Source organism: Pelodiscus sinensis, chromosome 14, assembly GCF_049634645.1.
Source record: "Pelodiscus sinensis isolate JC-2024 chromosome 14, ASM4963464v1, whole genome shotgun sequence".
Classification (NCBI taxonomy): domain Eukaryota; kingdom Metazoa; phylum Chordata; order Testudines; family Trionychidae; genus Pelodiscus; species Pelodiscus sinensis.
This window is the reverse complement of record NC_134724.1, coordinates 11,150,075-11,162,092: the sequence shown is the minus strand read 5'-3', so window position 1 is coordinate 11,162,092 and position 12,018 is coordinate 11,150,075. Positions and strand designations below refer to the sequence as shown.

Sequence of the window (12,018 nt, the reverse complement as noted above, 5' to 3'; positions counted from 1 at the left end):
TGTTTTTAGTACATTGGAACTAGCTATACATTTTCTTTTCATTTTAATTCTGTAATTTACTTTGCTCTGTCTGTTTTCACTTGGAATCACTTAAATCCTACTGTTTATACTTAATAAAGTCACCTTTGATTACTATCAAGCTGTCAGGGGTTGCACACCTCCCCCACTGTGCTTCAGTGCCCCCTGACTGTCCTCATATAGCCCCTCTCAGGGCAAGTTACAGTCTGTATGGGTTGCTCATCATAGGCATTTGTCTTACCACCTCTGCTTACCTAGTCAGCCTCATGCTCGACCCGCAAACCACGGGCTCTGTCTCCAGCCCCTAGCCAGGGGAAGTCTCAGCTGGCCCTCTCCAGCCTTTGCTAGTCATCCCCAGCTTGTCTCCCTCCAAGGAGCTCCTGCTTCCTCTACCACTAGCCCTCCACTGGTTCCCCTCCTTAACAAACTGTGCTCCTCCCTTTATAGCTGACAGCTGGGCTCGCCTAGCCACCCGGGCTTCTCTGGATTTCTGACAGCTGGGCTCTCATTAGCCTAACCGCTTCAGCTGGGTTCTTCCAGCCACCCGAAGGCTAGGCCCAGTGCAGGGCAGGTGCCCTGTCACACAAGCCCAGTGTAAATAATTGTTACCTGGGGGAGCAATCAGTATGCACATTCTCTCTTTCATTGATAAAAAAGGTAAACATCCTCATGAGCTTTCTTTGTGTAAAACTTTTACTCAGAGGAAGATGGATTTATCTGGGGTTTGGATCCCTTTTGGGGGTTGGTCTCCTGAGTGCTATGCCCTAAGACTGCATCCTCCTAGAGCTAAAGTAGTTCAGTATCTGTTTTTCTCTTTGAGGGGGAGTTGGTTACCCCAACTCTGTGCCTTGTTTGGGGGAGACCAGAGAATCTGTCCCAGGAAAACAGGGTGGTGGGGAGCCAAGAGAGCAAGAAGGTGAGCGTCGGTGGTGTCATCATCACATCAGGAAACAGCCCCAAGGGGTCATCTGTGGCCACACCCATCACACCCTCAACTTCTACTGGAATCGTTGTGAGTTGAGGATGTAAGCAGGGTCTGAATCAATGCATCCATTTCAGCCAGCTGGAAAGGGAAAGAAATGTATATAAATATAATTTGCTCCTGCTTTGCTTAGATGTGTTAGATATTCTGCTGTTACAATGGCATTTTGCTCATTGTAATCAACTTGGCTGGTGTTGGGTTACAAATTGTGCTGATACTAATTGCAATGTCTGTAATTATTGGGAAAATACAAAAGAAGAAGGTCTATGCTTAAACTGGCACAAAGGAGGGAAACATTCTCTGTTTGAAGAATGAGATTCTGGGCATGTTCATGCCTAGACTTGCTAGATATTCAACTGTTACAATGGTGTTTTGCCCATTGTAACCAGTTTGGCTGTTGTGGGATCACAAACTACGTTAATACTAAATTCAGGAATTGTGAAATATGATCATCAATTTTTGCACTCATTGGAGGGATACAGAAAAGTCAGACTGTGCTTAATCAGTACAAAGGAGAGAGACTGTCAGTGTAAAGAATCTCGGTTGGACAAGGGCCCTCCTGCCAAAGCTCTGTGAAGTTAACTGGGGAGGGCAGGACTCAGAACCAGCAGACTGCATGCCCGCCAGGCATGAGCTGTAAGACTGGTTCAACTTGTTTCTCCCCCCTGTTCTAATGATGCTGGAATTTCTTGTGCCTTGGGCCAAAAGCTGAAATCACTGAGAGCTGAAATCACTAGGTTTGGTCCAGAGCCAACCAAATCCATCACAAGCCAGCAGAAGATGTGATGAGCGGCCAGCAAGGCTGCAGCAGACAGCAGTAAGCAGGTGGGTGGTGAGTGACCAGTGGAGTGAGTAAGATGCCCCCTTATCTTCCTTCCCCCCCCCCCCAACAAGGATGGGAGGTGAACTCTGTGGATGCACCTCGGAAATCTGTGTTTGCCCTGACCAAGGGAAGCGACTGTGAGTGGGGTGCATAGAAGTGCTGGGCACATGAAGGGGACATTTACCTTGCTGGACTTAAGAACCTGAGATGAAAAGGACATTGCCCAGCCTACTTTGGGTGGGACAGCTACTCATGGTTTTCATTATGAACCTTGTCTGTGGTGTTTTCCCATATTAATGCCGTGTCATTTCCTTCCCCTTTTATGAACGGTTTCTTTTCTACACTTCCTGTGCTTGTGAGTGGGGAAGCACTGCCTCTCAGGCTGTGTCTAGACTACATCCTCTTTCGAGGGGTAAACCTCATTTTTTAAGGAGTACAAGATCTTTCAAAAAAGAGGGTTTCTTTTGAAAGAACTGCATCTAGATGGCAATTTAACTTTTGAAATATCCATTTTCGAAGGAACACATGGCCACCATTATGCAAATGAAGTACGGGAAATTTAAATCCCAGCGTCATTTGCAATTTCAATCTGTCTAATTTACATCCCTCTTTCGAAAGAGGGATGTAGTTTAGACATGCCTTCACAGGCGGCCAGGGGTGTTGTGTGAATTTCCCAGGTTACTGGGTGGGGGCTCAAGCCAGTTCTGTGTAGGATAGATGGAGAGGAACCCCTAGATATTGAACCTGGCCCTGGATACTTCTGGTGCTACCTGGCAGAAGGGTTACAAGGGCAAGGCAGCACTTTGCCCCACAGAACCCTGAGGGATTCCCAAGGGAAACAGGCTTATGCCTGGAGAAAAGCCTCTCTTTTCCTTCCCTGATTCAGCTGTTGTTTTGGCTGTTGAGATCCTGATTTAGATCTTGTACTTGGTTACCCATCCGGAATCTCATGAAATGCAGGACTCAGGTAATTGGTTAATCCTGCCATAGTGGCTGGTTGCCATCTGGCAGACAACACAAGAATGCAGGGACATCCACCTATCAACAGAGTAGCCCACACTGCCTTCAAACTGGTGTTAAGAACACACGATGAAGTCACTGGCCATAGCTTGAAAGCAACCCATCACTGTCATCTTTAGTTAAGTACCTGATGCTGGCACTTTGTTGGGTCTGTGGAGGACAACAATTCTAAGAGGGTCATTGTTTCAAGAGGAGTTCAGCCTTTTGTTTGCTGTAAATGAGGAAGACAGGAAGTCAGCTGTGAGCTTTAGGAATAATATTTGGATAATTGTGAGATAGCTCATCTGAAAGTTCAAACTGATTGAACCTGAGATCAGATTTGAGTCAATCTTTCTTTACGGGCCCATCATCTTCATGGCTTGACACTTGTAGAAAGAGAACGAGCCAGGACAGACCGTTTCCTCTTGACCTTGGCAATAGGGGAAAATCCATAAGGAAAACAAAACGATAAATAATAATAAATAATAATAACAGCGATACCGACACTCCAGGAGCAGGAAAATGAAAACAATGCTCCATTGTGCATGTGTTCCTAATAACTCTTCATAAGGCTATCTAATCCTAGCCTCTGCTGAAATCTACCAGGAAGATGCCTGGACAAAACACAGCAGGAGCCTTGCATTTAATCGGTTACTGTAATAAACATATAAAAAAGATTTTTTTTTCATGAGAGGACAGAGCACTGGCTACATAAAAGGACACCAAATGACACATCCTCCATCTCCCAGCAAATAAAAAAGCCATCAGCTCATAACAAGGCGGTGATAAAAGGTGCTGAGGCCAGTAAGATTAAGACTTTGTAATAAGGTTCGGGCGCCAAAACTGACAGCCATTTTCTTTTATATTTATCATGTCTTCACATTGGGGTGAGAAGCCAGGACTCTGTCCCATTGCTGGCTAGAATTTATAGCAGCTCCATTATTAGGAGATTGCACTGAAATGGGGCAGAGGTATGGTTTTCTGAGAACACTACGATAGTCTCCTACATTATACACTTGACAGGTTTGTCAGCGCTTAGTAACAAGCCTTGTAAAGTACTTTAATATCATTAGCACTATTTTCTTAATGTGCCTGCTCTCCTAGCAGCCTGAAAATATCATATATCATAGGCTGGAGGAGAACAGACACTGTTAGCTCCCTCTCCCCTCCCCCCTCAAATTTGATTTTATTACCACACATAGGGTTGCTATTTTAATCAAAATAATGTAGCCATTTTCCTTTATTGATTAACAAGTAAATATGTATAAATATGTAGTTAGGGGTGGGCAACCCTTTTAGAGGATATTGGAAACTACATAATTAATGACTTCCTCATGTAATTACAGTGCATGTGTTACATCTCTCCATTGTTATTTTCCCCCCTCCAACAAGAGACTCCTGTTGCCAGGATATTTGTGGATTACACACAAAGGGGCAGGAGCCATGGACAGAAAACCCCCCTCACAGTCACTTTCCTGAGAACATGTGTGTGTCTGGCATTGCTTTTTTTTTAACAATTCCTATACCAGGGAGAATCCATCACACTCAGTAGAAGATCATTGACAAAGGCAGGAATGTGATCCTGGTAAATTTAGTTTATTTGAAATATAAAGGTCATTAGGTTTTGCATTTTTAAAAACAAGTTTGGAGAATAATGTGTGAAGTGGTCTGATAGCAAGCAAGGGGCTGTCTTCTCAAAGTTGGTAGAAAAAGCAGAACCCCTGGAAGTGTAAAAGTCAATCTGCCTTCACAAGAAGAGTATATTAGCTAATGAGTATCTTACAATGCTAGTGCTGACTGGGACACACTAGAGCGACATGCACTAATTGGTTATAATTGTGCTTGAAAATAAACATTTATTAAGTGCTTTGTAAATGTACGACATTATAAGTGGGGCTTGGGTCTCATTTGGGAACAGGATATGCTTCTTAAGTGGGAGTCATGTTTATGCCTGGCATTGTAAATATTCTCATGTATGACCTTGATCATAAAAATCCCAGCACTGTAAACAAGTGCACTAAATCTATGCAAAAAATGGGCTTGGGCAAGGAAAACAAATATGTAAATGAACCTCATCAAGGAGAGTTATATTATCTTAAGTATGACCTCAGTCAAATGGCTTTATATCTTGGAAGATTGTTAGAGTCAAGCACACAATTTACTTGTGTGTTGAAGCAGGGACTAGAACATCAGTGCTTCTTTAACCAATGTTTGAGTGATTGAACTATAAAGCCTCTAAAATAAAATATTATCCAAGTGTTGATGTTCTGATTTGCAGTTTCATTTATTCGAACAAATAAAGAGGAGTTAAATCAAAGTCGGAGAGGAGTGAGACCTGAAGGTATTTTATGTCCCTGTAGCATTGATGAGGTAACTCCCTGCTGGCTTGTTGGTATTATTCAAGTGCTGTCTGCCAGCCTGCCCACTTACCACGATGCGGCTTCATTTGTGACGATGCCAGCTTCTATATTTGTGCATTACACAAAGAAACAAGTATCACTTGTCTTGCACAATGCAAGTGAGCTGGTCAGTTTTACTTTCTGGATTTCATGCACCAGCACAATCCTGTTGTGTTCGTAGAAAAGTTTAGCTACCAACATAATATAAACCAAGTGTGTTCACTGACATTTTAAAACATCATGAAAAGTTCTGTTCACCTTGACTTGTATCATCCTCCACATCTATCCCTTTTGTTTGGTGGGTTTTTTTTTCAAAGCGTAAACATAGGGATTACATAGTCCCTAGACTTTATTTTTTTATCACATAACAAACTGAGCAGTAAATGTGCACCAGTGCTTCTACTGTGAGTCATGAGTCACATCTAGTAGCTGGTGAACATTCACTTTTGGCTCACTTGGTAAGGGTCTGCCTTTGAAGGAGACTTAAAAGAGTTTTATCCATCAAGTTCCTAGTATTGATAGTAAAGAACAGTGGTTTTCAGACATCTTTTCTCATGACCTAGTTGAAGAAAAGTGTTGATGCCTGCGACCCAACATAATTTGACCAGAGTATAGGCTCTGGGACAGGGCTGAGGATGAGAGCTTTGAGGTGTAGGAAGGGGCTCCAATTTGGGGGAGAGGGTCAGAAGGGTCTTACCTTGAGTGGCTCCCTGTCAGCAGTGCAGTAGGGGGTGCTAAGGCAGCTTCCTGCCTCTCTTGGCACCGCAGACCATAGAATCATAGAACCGTAGAACTGGAAGAGACCTCAGAAAGGCCATCAAGTCCAGCCCCCTGCCCAAGGCAGGACCAATCCCAATTAAATCAACCCAGCCAGGACTTAAACACCTCTAGGGATGGAGACTCCACTACTTCCCTAGGGAACCCATTCCAGCGCTTCACCACCCTCCTCATGAACTAGTTTTTCCTAATATCCAACCTGGACCTCTGCCACCAAAACTTGAGACCATTGTTTCTTGTTCTGCCATCTGTCACTACTGAGAACAGCCTTTCTCCATCCTCTCTGGAACCTCCCTTAAGGAAGTTGAAGGCTGCTATCAGATCCCCCCTCACTCTTCTCTTCTGCAGACTAAACAGACCCAACTCCCTCAGCTTCTTCTCGTAGGTCATATGCTCCAGCCCCCTAATCATTTTGCTGCACCCCAGAAGCAATCAGCAGCAGGTTTCCAGCCACCAGGAGTGTGGCACTAGTGTTTGAGACTGGGGCAGTGTGTGGAGCTTTGTGCACTACCCCTCCCTACGTAGGAAGCGGGCCTGCTGCTAGCTGCTTCTGGGGTTCAGTGCAGTCTGTAGTGCCAGGATAGACAGGAAGCTGCCTTTGCACCCCCACTGGTCACCTGATCCCCCTGCAGCAACAAGACCCAGTACCTGATATTCTGTGACCCAGAACTGGGTCATGACCCATAGTTTGAAAACCGCTGGCACAGAATGTAGTAACAGCTATGAAATTCCAAGGCATCGCCAGCTTTATTAGAACATATTGATATATAAATATGAATTCAATTTAAAAATTCAAGGACTTAATATAAATCTATCTATCTATATGAAGAATACCACGACCATGCACTTTTAACTGTTAAATGATATGTTTTGTGAATGGTTACCATTTTTTTGCATCTAATATGTCCATTATGGTAAATACAGTGAAGCTGTAATTAGTGAAGATTCAGAATGTTATTGAATATCACAACATTTTGACTGTCACATTGCCCTAGCTGAGGAAAGTTACTTTGTAAAATGAGAGGCTGATGTTGCAGTTGTATTGACTTTTGTGTCATGTTTGTTTCAGTTTACTAGTCAAAACAACTATCAGAGCTCTTCCTTGTCCGGAAGGTCCATGCTGCCTTATGAAAATGAAGCTGTCTTGTTTTCTGCTTCATAAATCATTGTCAAGCTGAGCAGATAACAGAAACAAGTTCAGATTCCAGAATGATTATTCCTAGGGATGATGTATTAAGTATACAGAATGCAACTTGATTTTCATAAGCCATGTTGACTTTGCAAAAGAGAAACTAGAGGGGGAAAAAATTAACTAGTAATTGGAGGTGTAAGAGCTTGCAAAATCCAGAGGATGGGGGCGGGGGAAAGCACTGGGTGGTGAAAATCCCTTCTGCTGAACAGCTCCTTCATTATTTCAAGGCAGGCAGTTTTCCCTTTACTCCCCCTTGTGCTAATTTTCAAGGCCACAGGCAGCCCACTTTTGGCATCTTTTAGACCTATGCTACCAGAGCCTGATGCAAAGGCTCATGGAGTTAATGGGCTTTAATGAGCTTTGAATCCAGTCCCTGGAGAAACAGTCCAATAGACCCTGCTGTTATCCTCAGGAGTGTCAATATGAGGGATCCTGAGAGGAACATGTCATGGGAATTCTTCTTCCTTTTCACCAGTTCTCTCCCCCATTGTTACTACCTCCTGTTTGGAAATGGCATCTTCGCCTCTGCCAACCCATTAATGGGTATAAGCCTGGATGGGCAGGAATAGTGTCCATAGCTCCTGTCAGAAGCTGGGAATGGGTGAAAGGAGGATGGAATACTTAACCAGCAAGTTAAAGAAGAATGGAGCAAATAAATTGACAGTGAGATGGCTAGATTGATGGACTCAATGGATAGTGAACACCGGATCGATGTCTGGTTAGCCATCAGTATCAAGCGGAATGCCCCAAGAGTCGCTTCTGGAGCCAATGGTATTCAACATCTGTATTAATGACCTGGATGAGGGGATGGATTGACCCCTCAGATGACAGTAAACTAGGGGGAGGGGTAGAGATAGGGTTCAGAGTGACCTAGAGAAATTGGAGGATTGGGCTAAAAGAAATCTGCTGAGATTTAATAAGGACAAGTGCAGAGTCCTGCACTTGTGACAGAAGAATCAGACTGCTACAGGCTGGGGACTGACTGATTAAGCAGCAATTCAGCAGAAAAGGACCTGGGGATTACAGTGGGTGAGACACTGGATATGAATCCACAGGGTGCCCTTGTAGCTGAGAAGGCTAACAGCATATAGGGGTGCATTAGAAGAAGCACTGCCAGTAGATCTAAGTAAATAATTATTCCCCTTTATTTGGCACTGGTGAAGCCACATTTGGAGCATTATGTCCAATTCTGGGGCCCCCCATTACAGAAAGGATGTGGACGCACTGGAGAGAGTCCAGCAGAGGATGACAAAAATGATTAGGGGGCTGGTGCACATGATTTATGAGGAGAGGCTGAGGGATTTGGGCTTATTTAGTGTATAGAAGAGTGAGGAGGGATTTAAGAGCAGACTTCAACTACATGAAGGAGGGGTTCCAAAGAGGATGGAAAGAGGCTGTTCTCCCTGGTGACAGATGACAGAATGAGGAGCAATGGTCTCAAACTGCAGTAGGGGAGGTCTAGTTGGATATTAGGCAAACCTGTTCTTCCACTTAGCAGCATCCCCTCACTAGCACCTGTTCTCTAGCCCTAAATATAGTAAAAGGAACAACAAACGTAAGTAATTTCAGTTGTGAGTATAAAAAGAACATTAGAAACCATGCTGTAGTCATCCCCTCTAACAGCTCTTAACCTCCCTGAAACATGTTTCTTCTTTCTCTCTTTTTTCCAACAGAAGGAAATTAAAACCAAACAAGCCCATGTTTAAAGAATGTGAAGGCTGCAAAACAAACTAACAAAGGCCAGGAAATGTACAAGTTAAGGCTATGACACTCTGTCCTTCATTCAGGCTGTTCTGTCTTATTTTTCTAAACAGTGGGAGTTAAGATCAGTGTGTTACTCTCAGCTTTGAATTTCCTGTTGTGTACTGGTATCTGCCTCTACCTTATTAACGTTATTAAATACTGTGTATTACCTTTGTGAGTGTGATGTAAGAAATGCATATCTATATTTAAATGAGCCTACATATCTAAGCATTACATCTAGGCAAAACACTGTAAATACCTATGCTTCTCGGTGAGTATAAGCTTTTTTAACCTAACAATCAATGCAGAGGCACACTTTATTGCAAGAAGCCTGTGGCTACCTCAGAATTTCAGGCTTGTCCTTAGACATCACAGAACAGCTGCTTGGAATGTTACAATGGCTGTTGAAATATGGATCAGAATTCTCTACTCCAACACTCAAGCTATAGGAGAATCTGCATTTGCTTTCAACAGTATACGCACCAAGAAACACAGTTATGCAGTTCTGTTTCCATCCAGCAGTGCGCCCTGGCGCACGTACATACTAGCCAGTTCAGTATATATTCTCATAGTGTGCATTTCTAGCAAAATATCAAGTCAGACCTCTCTTTGGGAAAAAAACGGTAAATATATCGATTTGTAAAAAGTATTCACCTTGGTGGTTCCAGAATAATTACCCCATGGTGTGTGGGATTTCATAAACTGATTAGATATACAGTAAGGAGAGAGTGTATCGGCCCTGGGGACTGGCCCAAGTCAGAGGCAGGAAGGTCCAAATGTCTGAGCCACTATTGTGAAAGTAATGTCAAGTAAAGGTTAGTTCAAAATAGGCTAACATTGTCATTGACTCATTCCTGATCTCATTTGGAGTCTCAACACCAGAGCACTGAAACAGCCAGCCGCAGCTTTAACGCCACAAACAATAGATTTTAACCTTTGTCGCTTTCTTTCTGGGGTTTTTTTTTTTTTTGGTTTTGTTTTGTTTTATTATCAGTCTGTGCTTCCACTACAAACTTAGCACACAGGGCTTTGAGCTAATTACATTCTGTACATCTGAGCCAACTTTCAGTGCTTCATGCTGACACTCGGATGCATCTGGACCTGATAACAATTACAAATACTCTGGGCATACTTTAAAAAAGAGCTTATGTTACAATGTGAAACAGCATGTTTTACAGTGCTCAGAACGGTCAGACACACACAATAGCCTCAAATCCCATTTCTTTGGCTTATTTTTTTAATGTGCCTTCGCAATAATTCACTTAGATCAGGAGCCCATCCATGGGAGAGAAAAACACTGCAGATAAATAGGACACTTGAACTTAAGAAAATAAGAAAATGCCTATCTTTGCCAGAAGCTGATCAAAACAGAGGTTAGGACAGTGGATTACACTAGATTTCTGGCCTCATTCATTCATTTAAAGATTGAAGGCACAAATACCCGTGTTATGTTAACTGTATAATGTAAAAAAGTGATGTACCTACACAGAAAAAAAGAGAATGGAAATTAAAGGCTGGGAGCCTGATTTTGCTTCCACTAAAATCCATAGAAGTTTTGACATGATTTTATTGGACCAGGCTTCAGTTAATTCCTTGTCCACACAAATAAAACCATAGCCTTCAGCTGATGTGATTAAAGCAAGCATGGCATCCCAGTAAATGAAGTTTTTGAGTAGCTGCATAGGCAAGTGGAAAGCTGACATTTTAATTTTTGGTTAAGTGTTATTAGTCTTCCTGTTATCTCCATTTCCCCCACCATCTGACACATCTGCCTGCTTTAGCCTGTTGAATGCTTAGACTGCAAACTCTGCAAAGGCCGAATCCCTGGCAGTGTTGAGTTTATGCTCAGTACATCTAGGATGGGGGAGAATGCAAAGCTGTCTCAAAGCTACTTCCTACTTCTCCCAATCCTGAGATTAACTCCTAGCACAAGAAAGAGCCATCTAAAGGCTGTTCAATTTTCCCCTACCTTTTAGAGCCCCTAAGGCCCATTTCTCAAGCAAGTATCATAGTGAACTTGGGACATAGTGAACATTAGCCCTGGGATACTCCTTTCCATTTCTTGACATGCCACCCAGATGGAGCAAATGGCATAGAACTGCCTACACGGTCTCAAATATATATATGAATTTCCAAACCAGGAGAGTCCTATTTAGCACAGATGTAAGGTTCTTTTTTCACTATTCTGATGGTACACAAAGTGATTTTGCTTGGGCCCCAAGAATCTAATAAGATTCTGATAGTCAGACAGACGTTTCCATTGCTCTCTCTAAAACTTAGGTCAACTTAGCTATCACAGCTCAAGGATACGAAAAAAAAGCACTCCCTAATTGATGTAGTTAGATCAACCTGATTTCAACTGTAGATATACCTCAGTCAAAAGAAGCATCCTTCCATCATCTTAGTTACCATCTCTCAGGAGGTGGATTAGCTACATGAATGGAAAAACTCCTGTTGAGGTAGGAAGCTTCCACGCTATATCCTAAAATGAGAAATGGGAATTGGAGAGGAGGGAAAAAAAATCACTGAAACTGAACTTCCCTTGGTAAAGTCCATCGATAGTCCAGGAATGGGAAGAGACTTTTTACTGCTTACATTTGAATAAAAGGAGGCTAAATGTTGAACAAATCATTTAAATTTGTGTGGCTCTCTTTGAGTACCAATGTAACACACCGTGGATGCTTTGCCAGTTAACTTTTTTAAAAGACTCATTAATGCTTCAGATTGACAGAGAAGAATAAAAAGAAAAAAAAAATCTCCCAAAGCCAGGTTTTTGCATAGGGCTGCAGGAGTTGTTAGCCACAAAAAGCTCCCAAGCAAGCAGTTTTGATAATACACACAGTATATCAGCAATCATCTGTCTGTCTTTTCTCAGTAAACAGTTGTACAGTAATAAAACAAAGTGATACAACTGACTCTAACCTGGCAAATTTCCCTGTACCCAGTGTTTACATCTCTTTAAGTGTATCTTTGTCATATGGCTACCAGGCTATTTTATGCTCCCAGGTTCAATTCTTTGTAAATATGGCTCTGTCTATCAGGGTAGGTGATGTGCATGTGTTAATAAATGTTCCATTTACAGCCA

General features: G+C 42.6%; 1 long non-coding RNA gene across 1 annotated transcript; it reads right to left on the bottom strand.

Annotated features, from left to right (window-relative positions):
• Nucleotides 1-849: 849 nt before the first annotated feature.
• Nucleotides 850-11,417, bottom strand: LOC142818265 (uncharacterized). The gene is made up of 3 exons (XR_012895650.1): nucleotides 11,305-11,417; nucleotides 2,971-3,054; nucleotides 850-1,081 (listed from the first exon to the last, which is right to left on the bottom strand). It is a non-coding gene; the product is annotated as an uncharacterized LOC142818265 (long non-coding RNA).
• Between the last annotated feature and the right edge of the window lie 601 nt (nucleotides 11,418-12,018).